The sequence below is a fragment of the Myodes glareolus genome, chromosome 6, assembly GCF_982192425.1.
Source record: "Myodes glareolus chromosome 6, mMyoGla1.1, whole genome shotgun sequence".
Lineage (NCBI taxonomy): Eukaryota > Metazoa > Chordata > Mammalia > Rodentia > Cricetidae > Myodes > Myodes glareolus.
The window spans coordinates 108,001,631-108,014,998 of record NC_142031.1 but is presented as its reverse complement, the minus strand read 5'-3'; the positions used below and the strand labels follow the sequence as shown (position 1 = coordinate 108,014,998).

Sequence of the window (13,368 nt, the reverse complement as noted above, 5' to 3'; positions counted from 1 at the left end):
GCAAAGTGTCACTTAATGAAAGCGTATTTGAAGTTCACAAAGTTGTTCTGAGAGAAAACTGGATATAGGAAAGTTGTCTTCAAAAGTCTAGAGCTCGAAGCAATTCTCTGCCTTTTAAAATCATGTGACAAAAGAAGCAAGAAATGTCACAGTGAACTTAAGACAATATTAATTATATAGCAATGCCAGTGCTTTTAGGAACAATTAGTTCCAAACATGGATTGCTGCTAGTTTGAATGATCTGATGAGCAAACTCACAAAGTTACCCATCCACTTTAGGATGGTGAACAGATAACACCTGAGTAGGGGTGAGAAGGAGATAGAGTGACCGAAGAGCTGACCCATTGTGTTCATGCAAGTCTGTATCAAACATAAAACTCAACATCCTCCTTATGAGGAACAGAGCCTGCTTGGCCCTGAGCAGATGGAAGAGCACAGTGTTGAGAACTGAGCCCAGGAGACTCTTGACTTTGGCATCTGGATATACTCCAGAAGGGGGAAAGAGGTCTTCTCTCCCTGTGAGCTATTCAAGGTAGTGGCTTCTAAGTACTGGGAATCTACTCCAGTGAAATGCTTTCCTACAAACAATGACAGTTTGCTGCTGTATGGAAACAATACAGCCTTGCAGAGACGGAAAAGATGCATCTTCATTTTACAAAGAGGCAGAGGGAATCCCTATGGATTAATAGTTGAGCCACCTCTACATGTCTTGACTCCTCCCCCGCTCCCATGATGGGCATGAGTCTCTGAAGAACTATCACCAAAGGCCACTAGAGAGCAACCGTGACAGCCCAACAAACACATTCTTTTCTGGCATTAGGTGTGCTCTTATAATACTGCCATACAAGACCAATGCAAAACAAAATCTATATTCTTACAAATCATGTTCTCCAATTCACTGTGAACTAGGCAATGTGAACTAGGATCCTGCATCCATGCATCTATCTTGTAATACTTACTGGGCAGAGTGTGTTCACAAACCATTTTACTGAATCATGAGGCTTACAGAAGTAGGCAACTTGACTAAACTCTAGGCACTAGGTCATTGGCAGCCAGTTTCCCCCCCCCCCAACATTTTCCATACACTACTAGCACTCACAGGAACGCTAGGGAAAGTGTTACCAGCTGATAATATTTTTTCAGCCTAAGAGCTACACAAGCAGCTCCAACTGCTGAGAATAACCAGTGTCTTCTACCAGAAGTAACCCTGTCTCAACACAACAGCCCCGTAGGAACTTGAGTGAAAGACGAGCCTTTCCAGTCTGCACAGCTAGGTTGGAGATTCTTCCAAAATTTCATTTTTCTTTCTAAAAATCGTCACTCCATGGATCTTGGGTGTTCTGTTTCCTCCTCCTCTTTTCTCTTTTGAGCAAAACTTTAAAACCTCAGGAGCAGAGGAGAAGGCTGAGGAGAAGATTAGCATTAGGAGTAACTCCACAGAGAGGGTCACTGAAGTGAGAGCCAGTGGAGAGCCCACAGGGAACTTCATGACTCCAGTTTGTGGCCCTCCTAGATCTGGCTACCTTCCACCTCCTAGCCACCACCTGACACATTTACCTTCTGGAAGCATGGGCATCCTGCCAGCTTGAACAAATCTGCTGTCTGGATTGAACATAAATACCTCCCACTTATCCAATCTAAACCCGGCCTGGGAACCAGAGCCCCCACACCCTCCAGGCTCCTGCAGTTTCCACAGTGTGCCTGTCAATTTTTTTTTCATTGATGGGGAAGCTGCCTGTGTAAAGCCAGAAGCTTCTAAAAAATTTGTCCTTAACCAAGGAAGATCTATGAGTTCAAGCTTGCTTTTCTCAGTAAACAGACCACATAGAAGTAGCCCAGGCAAACAGAACAAAACATGACAAATTCCAATTTTCCCAATGATTTGAGATTCTGCTGGAAGTATCAGAATCTGGATGCATAGTGGACAGCACTTGTACTGGCTTTGAGGAACCCGGGTCTGCTATGGGACCTCAGAAGGTATCTACTATCAAATGGCTAAGTATAAACATGGACGGGGGCTATGGTGTAGCTCAGTGATGGAGTGCTTGCCGAGAATAACCAAGGCTCTAAATTCAATGCACAGTGCCACAGGGAAAAAGGAGGGGGAAGATGAGAAGAGGAAAGCAGAACGAGGAATGCTTCACCAGACCTGGGCTTGCAGGATAAGTGGGAGGCATTGGAGCCAAGGAGAAGAGACATTACAAACAGAAAGCACAAGGGGTTTTAAAAACCAGCCAACTCCTATTTATGAAGTTCAGGGAGTAAAGAGCAGAGCCCTTGTCAAGGGCAGGTGGGGATGGGAAAGGAAGATGTTGTGGACCGTTACAATGGTTGCCAAGAAAGAGGAGAGTCAAAGCACCACTTAAAACCAGGAATGACATGATTATGATTGGGTTGTACTTTTGTTTCTATAGTAATTCTGGAAGATACACTAAGAATGGGCAGGAGACTACATCAGCACTATGCAAACAAAATAAAGTGAAAGCCACAGAGTCAGGCCACACATGTAATTTTAAATGTTCTAGTAACCGCATGTAAAGTAGGGAAGAAGAAATTAAATTAATACAATAATATATTTTAAGTTCCTCAATTCAAATTATAATCATTTAACATGTGACTAATACCTTTAAAATTATGACTGAAGTAGTTTATGACCTCTGTTCGTACTAAGTTTTCTGAAACAGGCACCCTCACAGTACATCTCAGTTTAGACAAGCTGCATTTCACATATTCAGTTTCCCTTGTGCCTCGTGGTTACCATCCTCCACTGCACGGCTTGGGAAAGAACACACATCCCCCAGCAGGCAGCTGCAGTCCACGGCTCAAACAGATGAATTCTAGGGTAGTGTGCCACTGACATACAGTTTAAAAATATGTAACTTTATGTGACACGAATGTGTTGGGAGGGATTTGCCTGGTAATGAAAGGCTTACACGGAGATGGGGCGGGATATATGAGGGCGGGAAAGGTGTGGGGAGAGCATTAACTCAAGCTAAGAGTTGGGAGAAAGCCATGCCTTAATAACTAAAAATCAGAGCTGTGTGTGGGCGGGGGGGGGGAGTTTGAAAAGGGGTAGACTGCATAAGTGGGTAATGCAACCCAGAAAATATGGTATTTTGTTTTTAAGATTTATTTTACTGTTTAATTCTGTGTCTCTGTGTGGGTATGTGAACATGAGTGCAGGTGACTATGGGGACCAGAGGTGTCAGATACTTGTAGAGCTACTGGGAACCAAACTCTGGTCCTCTCTAAGTACAGTACATACCCTTAATGCTAAGCCCTCTCTGTAGCCCAAAGCTATAGGTTTTTAAACAACGTTCCAAAAGATCCAAGTGCCAAGTACAGATTACCTCCCTCTGAGCTAGTCCCAAAGGATACCAAATAATACAGGCTACTGGCACTGCTTCTGGTTGCCCACCAGAACTAGATGGTGGCTGAAGAACAAAGAGAAAGCAAGCTGGAACTGCCTTGGAGCTTCCTTCCCTACATTGGCCAATGTTCACAGTGCCTAAGTAGGCTGTAGAGAGAGAAAAGTCATCCATGGTTTTACTTAACTGTAGACCCTATGTACTACAATATCAGCCTGCAAGGCAAGATACAACTATGGTATAATAGCTGCATGACTGTTTGGGGTAGAACACTCTTCCATGGAGTATAATACCTGGTTCTGTGCAAAAGGCTGGGGCGGTCACAGGCCCTTGGTGGGTGAAGTCTACTAATTTTGTTTTGCCAAATGGATATATTCTAAATATCTATTTATACTTATAGATTAGTGTTGCTCTCGGTCTTGGTCAAAGAAGCTTCCTTTTACAATGAAAAGCAACAATTAATGAAGAGATTCATAACTGGTCATAATACTAAGAATAAGTGACTGTTCTGGGCTTAGCCCTAAGCAGAATATCTACACTGACCCTTAGGCCCACAGAGCAGTGTGGAAGTAGATGGGGAAGAATGTAAGAGGAGAACATGGAGACTACTATGAAACGCTGTCTTTTGGACGTGGCATGGCCACTGCACTCATGGCCCACAGCAGCTGTTGTTACCTGCTCAGATCTGTACAAGATTAGGCTATCAACATGAGTGGCAGAGGGGCTTGTGCTGCCCATCCCTTCCTGAGGAGCTATTGGCAGATGGTGACTGCTGGAGGAAAGGAGTAACTGTCTTCAGTGGTGTAGCCTCTGGTAAACTGGCCATGCTCTAGTAAACAACTCCATACCCGTGATTATACAAGCAGCTCTAATTGAACTCAGCGAGTCACAAACAAAAATGACATAAAAGTAGGAGAGATGGTTCAGAGGTTAAGAGAATTGGCTGCTCTTCCAGAGGTTCTGAGTTAAATTCCCAGTAACCACATGGTGGCTCACAATCATCTGGAATGATGATATCTGGTGACCTCTTTTGGGGTGTGCATAACAAATAAAGAAATTTTTAAAAAAAATGGAATTGGAAGGGTGACTAGTGGATGAATACCATCACAGTACATCTTAAACATGTATGAAATTAATTTTAAAAAGTATGACTTTAAAAACTTGTTTTGACCAGGAAACAATTTACACAGTTCAAAAATATAAAGATTATGCTAGAGCACAAGGCTCTCCTGGCTCCCCATTCAAGTGGTAACCTGCATGGACAACATCCTCCAGTGTTTCTCCATGCACACATAAGGAGAAATGAATAAGGTCAAACTTTGCCTCCTTTCTACATTAAAGGAAGCATCCTACATATTGTTCATACTTTGTTTTTTCATTGAATGAGCCTGTTTGGAGAGCTTCACGGATCAGTGCAGAAAGCATTTCCATGCTCTCTTTAAACTGTCACACCGTGTTCCACTGTATAGATGGATCATGGTTTATTTAAGTAGCTATCCACTAATGGATACTTGAATCTCTTCCAACATTTTCTAGTACAAACAATGGTCTAATGGAAAACCTTCTATGTGTATCATTTATAAGCATTTAGAAATATCAACAGGAAGAACTGCCAGAGCCAGACTGGGTCAAAGGTAACTGCATGTAATCCCAATAGGTACTGCCGACTGCCTTCGCCAGGGCTGTGCCATCCATGTTCCCATAAGAAGCACAGCGCAGATCTTCCTCACGGCAATGATATAGCTGTCATTCTTTACAATTTTTCAGATAGAACAAAAAGTGCTAGTCCTGCAAAGCTTCAATTCACATTTCTCTGGTTTTGTGGGAAGGTTACATGTCTTCTTAGATTTAGAAATGGCAGTGCAGTTCTTGTGTGAGCGATCTGCTCCCGCCACTGGCCTCTTTCCTACTGCCCTGAGAAGTATACTCAGGCTCAGCGGGAGGCATGCTTTCTATAGACAGATTTTCATATGTGTTTTGATTTTTTATTTTACTATATTTTTTAACCAAGTAAATTTTTTGAATTGAATCAAATTTATTCATTTATTTTATGGTTTTGAATTTTAAGTCACAGATAAGAATCTCTTAGAGTTCAGGACTCTAAGGACATTGCTTGTATTTTCACATAGTTCTTTTTCATTTTAAGCAGGTACAAATATACATTCATACGTGATTATCTTTGTGAAAAAGTACCACTGTTGGGACTGAAGGTATAATGTGTGAGGCTCCGAGTTTGATCCTAAACACCAATTCAGTCACACATAAAAAAGAAATCAATTTTTACTTTTTATAAGTGAGGTAGATTTGATATTTTTTAAATTCTCATTTTGGTTTCTCCTGTTTTTCTTTGTCAGAATTCTTTTGAATAGCCATTAATCATCATATTAAAGGAATTTATTAAGTTGGAGTTTATTTGAACAGTGTGAGAAATGAAATCAATCTCTGATATATCCAGAGAAATACTCACTAGGCCCAATACCATATATAAAATGTATTCCTACTATCTGGGGATAGTGACATCAGTTCCTACAACCAAAATTGAAAGTAGGATTTTATGACTGCTGTTGTGTTTGTGTAAACAGCACCTTGGATTTTTGTGACTGGGTGGAGCTAGTGCTGGAGTCCAGCCACGGCAGAGGTAGAGAGCTGGTCTCCTCCGCTAACTCTGGGGATGCCAGTGTGTAAAACTGCCCTCATCCTGCCTCCATCGCGTCACTGAATCCCCCCTCTTCTCCTGCCCTCCCATGTGATTGTCTGGGGTGGGAAAATGGCTGCCCACTCATGCCAGTCCTTATGCTGGTGACCCACGGACGGACCTCAAGGGCTGATCTTGGCCCCAAGCCCTGGCTGAGGAGGAAAGAGATCCCCACAGCCCAGTGGAACGAAGGTCCTTAGCATTAAGCTGTTCAAGAGGAAGCTTGACATGGAGAGTTTATAATTTTGAGAACACTATATTATTTTTCACAATTTGTTTAAAGCAGAAGAAATCCAACATACAACCTGATAAAACTCTTACCAATGGCAGAGTTCACTTTGCATTTCTGTGTGACAACTGGTGTGGTATTAGAATTCTGACAAAGGGAGGACAGAGAAAACAGGAAGCTCAACTGGAAAAAGGCTCATCTCAGCTGGAAGAGTATAAAATGATTTTCTTGAGATTTCAGATAAGTAAAATACAGAACACTATGAACACACACCGTCCTTGCCAATCTTTCCTGCAGAGTTCCAATTTTAGAATAGAAAGCACGCCGCACAACAAGCACACATGATGGTATTTTTAACAAGATTTTGACAGTCTCAATTATTTTCACTTCCTGCAGTTTCTTGAGAGCTCAACGATGCTAGCAAATTAAAGCCTAAGTCCACAAATTTCCAGATAACAGACTCCCTGTTCCTTTTACTTCCTGTCTATATGAAGGTTTCTCAAGGTTTCTCTTCGCAGCCTCTGGCCAGGGGGCCCCCTGAAGGAGGACAGCTGGTGCTTCCAGGTAGTGATAAAATAGAAATACAATTAACAATATCTACAGTACAAAACAGCAATTACTCAACTACAATTATAACTTGTAACTGACTGGTAGTGTCTGGAGGTATCACACAAACTCCACGTCTGTATCTGTGCTTCTTTCCTGTGATCTACATGCGAGGAGGAAAAGTGTCATCCAGCCCATCCCCTAACGAGGAACTGAAATGACAACTGATGCCCATTTGTTTCCTCAGTCTTCTGAATGTGAAAAGCCAGTTTATATTTTGTTTAAGCTGGAAAAAAAAAGTCAAATGTAACAGTGACTGAGTACACATGGCTAGTATCTAAGGTCTCATGTTTATACCTTTTTCTGTGGGATCCGGCAGAACACAGAGCAAAAAAAATTGCTTAACTTTGAGCAAAATATATAAACCCGCATGTCTCAGGTTAAACGTTCTGCAGGTGCTGTGTAGGCAGGAGTTGCATATGTCACAATTAAATGTGTACCTTCAACCTGTAATCTCCCTTCAGTGTTTTGGTCTTTTAGGATGCCTGAGTCCCACGACTGCAAAAGCTGTCAAAATTTGTCTCCAAGTTAGTGTGAGGCCTACAGGCTGGATTGGCGCCAATAGTCACAAGGAACAAAAAGGTTTCAAGACCAAAGAATATTCTTTGCATGCATGAAAACTTTGGAAATAAAAGACTTTTGACCTAGCAGCAGCTAGCAAATAGGGGTATTTATTTAGGCTTAATCAATGAATATTAAAATCTGAGGGAAATGAAACTAGTCTAAGCTCCAATTGTAAATCTGAAATCCGCACCTTCCTTTGTGAACGAAATGAAAGTATGTCTGAGTCATGTAAGCACCCTGCAGGCTCACGTCTCTCCTCCCTTTCTTCTAGGACAGGACATCTTCTCCCTAACCTGCCCACTCAGCCCACCACATCTGGAACATCCTCTGCAACAGCTCATGTGATTATCTGAGCCTAGTTACAGAACTCACCACAGTGACCTGGGTCAGTCTGACAGGAACTGCTGACCCAGATCTGGGTGCTTTCACGACTCTTCTGCAAATGGTTCCTGTAATCATGGTGTGGTTGAGCCAGAGTTGGGCTTAAGGGGCCTCCCAGATGTGCATGGAAGAACACATAGGCTGGAGAGGCTTGTCGTCCATTACTCCTCCATGTGTGACAGATGACACAATGTCCCAGTTCCTCACGGCAGGTTCATTCCAAGCATCAGCTCATGGTTCACTGGTTTATGCTCTACATTAGCCCCTACAGAGGTGTGTGAACAGGTACATCTCCATACGACCAATAAAGTAAGGTCAGGAAAAAGTGACTTCAGAAAATGTTTCAAAAGGACAAAATAACAAACAAAAATGGGGGAAGAGTAATAACACTGTTTATGGTCAGATCTGACCTAAACAGAGAAGTCAACCAAACTTCCTGCTGCCTTTCTGGCCACCTCTATTGTTTGATAACCTAAGTAACAACTGAGCAGAGTGAATGGGAGCTGGCAACATATAACATGCCTGCTATCGGTTGACTGTGTTTTCCTAAAATTGTTGAAAATCTAATTCCTGTGCCCAGAATGCAACCCTGACACTTAAGAGGTGATTACAATGAAGCCCTTAGGGTAAGCCCAAATTCAATCTGAATTTCAAGAGATTAAGACTCAGGGAGAGTCCTGGTCTGTGCATGCACAGAGACCAGACCATGTGAGGACACAGCAAGTTAGGAGACCTGCAAGTTAGAAGAGAGGCTTCACAAGAGAGCCTTGAACTTACCCTGCAGGAACAATGATTCTGATTTTTAAACCACATAGTCTGAGATTTTTATGCCAGGGAAGCCATAGCCCATTTAAGCACTGCCTGTGTGCTCTTGACAGAAAGGGATGGGCCCCCTGCCTCCTCAGTACTTCACAGTCCTCCCTGGTACACACTACAGAGCGGGCTAGGCTGAAATTTTACTTCACAGCTGCTTTTAAATTCTATGTTCTTTGCACTTTATCTTCAGAACCCAAACTTCAAAGACGTGAACCATGAAATACAAAAGCAGATTCTATTTTGCCTTCTGGAGCTTGGCTTTGTGTGATGACCATTAACTAAGCTGTAGAATCAGAGGGGTCTGTATGCAACATCTAAATCAAGTGTTTGAAATGCACCAAAACCCAAGTGAATAGCAACCAATTTTACCTCTTAATGAGCATTTTAACAGGTCAATACAACAAAACAGCAAACTGTGAAGTGCTGTTACTACTGAATGTAACTACCCAGTTGACTAAGCTCAGACAGGACAATAATAGCTAAAAGAACATTTATTCTTCAGAAGAATCAAGACTATCATGTAAAATAAAGTCATAAAAATCAAAATGTATTACACAAAAGACAGAACCTGGTGTAGTCTACAAACCATGGAAGAAAAGAACAAAATAAAATGCAGCTGAATGTGTCATCAGCTGTCTGTCACTTTCTGAACAGGGCCGAATATTCTAATCATTAGCCACTGTCCAGAGAAGGGGCAATTATGGAACAGGGAAGATTGCTTTTATTATTTTTTTTGTTATTCACAATTTGGAAGGCCTTCACAAAAATATAACTCAGTATCCATAAACTATAAAGGAAAAGACGATTAACAGTTAAAATTCAACTTTCCTCCTAAAGCATTAAAAACAGAGAAGCTCTGAAGCTGTACTGACGGATATGACTAACAACTGTGACCACAGGAATAAGTGCAGGAAAGCGATCATCTGTCTGTCACAGTCTACCAAGAGGGAAAAGTAAAGCACCAGCAGCTGAATTCTGAAGCCAAAAGAAAGCTGAGACAGAATCCAATTTTTAATGAAATGTGGAGCATTATTAATTGGTTTCCTAGCAACAGCCAGGCTAAAATTACTTAACATGTCTGCTCAATCAGATGCAAATTTGAGTGTTATCCTTTAAATGTTGATTATACTTGGTCTTTTCAGATGCAAATCCAACGTGTAAAGTAAAAATAAATGTTGACAATGCTGATATAAAAAGATCCCCTGATTAACACCATTCGACTGTAGCAGCAACAGTGGAGGAGCTTCCCTGGGAAGACCTCAGGCTGTCTGGCAGCCACCTTGTCTACTGTCATCCTTCACCTGTCCTCCCTGTCCTGCACCAGCCCCGCCCTCCAGGGCAAACATTCTGCACAACCAACTCAGTGACACTGCTGATGCTCATAGGGCTACATGAGAGATGGAGGATGCCATCAGTTTAGAATTCAACCCAGGGACTGAATTAGGGGATTGCACCTAAGCCCAGTGTTGATTGCATTATGGATTTTACGGCTGGAACAAGACTTTTGGTGATACAGTCACATTTCCTGGAGGCTCAGATAAGGCAGCCTTTTTCAGCTTTCTGCACTAAGTCAAGACTCTAGGATATCCTAACAAGAGTGGCATGTTCCAGTCAGAGGTGACAACAGGAAGGGACAAGAGTCACAGAGGAAGATGGGTGTGTAGGGTAAGCCTAAATACACATTCTAACCTCACTTGTCTTCTAGTAGACGTTTTAAAAATTCACTAAATTTAGCAAAGCATGATGGCTTTTATCTGATGTCTGAGGAGTCAGGAGGCTGAGACAGGAGGACTGCCATACTCTGAGGCCAGTCTAAGCTACATATTGAGTTCTAGACCAGCCTGGGCTACAAAATTTGTCTGAAGAAACCAAAAACCAAACTCCCAAGGGAAACAAGCACTACTGCTGGGAGGCCACGCAGCTGAGCTCTACATGGTCAGGCTCCTGCTAGCTTTGCTGGAGAAACACTGCTAAGTGTGGCCAGTGATGGCCTGGGGGACTCGAAGGCACTCTCACCAAAGCCCTGACTCTTGGATCTGCGGGTGTGCAGTGACTGCACCGGTGACAAACCTCGGTGTCGCCTCCTGTGCTACCTTAACCAATAAGGCAGATTCCTACTTATCGCTGCATGCTGACAAAAGCATCTAGAAGTGTTTTGACAGAGATATCCTAGGAGGTTCATTTGACCTAAATCTACTTAATCTTTGTCACTCTTTGTATGGTTAAAGATGTCAAGATAAGAGTAACTAAGACAATGTCCCATTTCAGGTCCTTTGTGTGGGGCCCAGAGGTCTCACCACGGGCTCCTCCTTCCTTCCCTTTAAGTCTTCTCTCATAGCACAGCTCCCAGGGATATTCTTTACTCCCATCTTCTTTGGTTTGCTGGTTTCCCAAATAAAACTTTTTACTGGCTACACAACAGGACCCTGGCTCACTGGATCCTTCTGAATGTCACACAGCCAGATCTGGATTTGCTTATAGATATCTCTCATTCACAGAACCACCGGTTGCCTCAGAACCTTTATAAATGGTGGTGTGTTTGCCTCACTTTCCCTCACTCATGCAACAAATGTTTGCTGCACAAATGTTTGCTATGTGCCAGGCAATGAGCTAGGTGCCAAACAGAGCAGTCAGAAAAGCCCCTATTGTTGCCCCTACTGCAAGCAAATGCACACATAAACACATAAGCAACAACATTTCAGGTAGTGATTAAAGGTAAGAAAAGAATGCAGCACAAGAAAGACATGCGTGGAGGTTGGACTCACAGAACACATTAATCGAAGGTACCTTTCACATAGACCTTAAACACAGAAAGCAAGGTAGGCATATGTGGAGAAAGCAAGTCTACATTCAAGATAAGAATGAGTCTAGAATAGCAGAGGCCAAAGGAGCTAAGTGTGAGGAACAGGAAGGTGATAATATAAGAAGAGAAACTGTGGACTGTGAGGTTAGTCCTTAAACTGCTCAAACAAGACCATCACTAAGCCCCTTCCTATGGACACCCTGCATGTTTGCAAGACAGAGCAAAAGTCTGCTAGTCAAGAGAGAGAAAGGTGGGGATCCTGATGGGGGTGAGTAGATAAAGCTAACCCCAAAGATCCTTTATTTTTAGGTCAAAGTTCAATACTCTTTAATCTGAAAATCTTTCTGACCAAATGGAATGCAGCCTTGAATTGATCTCTCCCAAAAAGAAGTGGACTGTGTTTTCCAGCCAAAGCTCCCTGCCTGTGAGCTTCTAAAGGTTGGGGATCAGTGAACAGATTAATTGTTCAAAGCACTAAATTAAGACTCTAGGATATCCTAAGCAGTGACCAGCAACTCAGGAGATATATTAGAGAAAGTTTCTGAAGCTTGCTTTTATGTAGTTAGCAGATTTGACAGCTACTTAGCAGATCAAAGATCTCACCTTTATATTGTTGTGAGTGCTGGGCTATGGGCAAATGGGCAGATCCTTCTCTGAGGCATGTCATTTGCCCTGTAAGTCAGGCCTATGTCCTTGAAGGCTTTAAGGACTTAATCACAAATTCCCATTAGCAAAACATGCAACCTTAGGTGTAGTCCATCTCAAGATGGGATAGCACTGATGAGTTGTTGGGGGCAAGGAACTTTTGGACCTAGTAGGAACAAGGTTGGGAATAATAATAATGATAGATTTGCAAGTGGAGTTTTGAGATTCTAATAGATGACACAAGTATCTTTCCAGGCTTACAGAGTGTTAGTTCTTACAGAGTGTTAATTCTTACAGAGAAACGCCCCTGACTCTTCACTTAGCTTAAGGGTTGAGCTCAGTGGTTCTCAACCTTCCTAATGCTGTGACCCTAATGTAATGTTCTGTCTCTTTAAGAGACAAGCCACTCTCACTCCCTTCCTGCTTGCAACCTCAGCCACTCTCTTCCTGTCCCTCTCTCAAAGAGGCAGCTTCTGACTCTCCTCACTTCTTCCCTTCTCCCCCCTTCTCTCTCCCCTCTTCTCCCCTTTTCCCTTCCCCTCCATAAACCACTAAATAAACGTCCAACTTTACTCTACATGGTGTGCCTGTCTTTTGACGGCCTGCCGCCCACATGGACCACTTAGAACATAAGATGTTGACTTGCTGACTTCTTGGGATCCCTGATTAGTCTAATGAGAGGTGAGAAGCAGCCATTCTTTGGAAACTCAGGTTGAGGCAGCCTTCTGAGAAAATCACTGAGTCCTCTGTTCTGATCCTAGGCTGTTTTCCACGAGTCTTTCCCAGGACTGCCATTTTCCACAGGCAGAGGGTGAACCACAGCAGGGCCTCTGCAAACAGGCCCAAGTGTTCGCTGAGTATGTGACTCCCTTACAGCGTGCATTTGCTAGAATCAGAGTCTCGCTTATCTTTCAGTGTTCCTAACAATAAAAGGAATGTTATGCAGATGTACAACTATTATAAACACTTAAAACAAACAAGAAACCTAGAAGATGCTTCAACCCTTATAAAGGATGAGAAATCTCAGATCAAAGGGTGACTCTCAAACTGAATTTCACAAGACAATCACTTGCAATGCCTAATAAAAATGCAGACTTTTAAAGTCTCAGTATAAAGCATTTTGATTGAGTTGGTGCAAGCTGGGGGGGAAGGGCAAGAATGTGCTTTTTCTCACTATGTTTAAGAGATTAAAAATTTGCATTTACCTACACCATCCCTTCTGCGTTTGTTAAGGAGCTTTGCTAGAGGATAATGAGAAGAT

At 42.5% G+C, this 13,368-nt stretch overlaps 1 protein-coding gene and 1 non-coding gene across 2 annotated transcripts in view; both read right to left on the bottom strand.

The window, feature by feature from the left end:
• Positions 1-13,368, bottom strand: part of Jazf1 (JAZF zinc finger 1) — a 312,042-nt gene that overhangs the window by 242,738 nt on the left and 55,936 nt on the right. The window lies entirely within an intron of this gene.
• LOC125404501 (small Cajal body-specific RNA 20) lies at positions 6,117-6,258 on the bottom strand. The gene has a single exon (XR_007233299.1).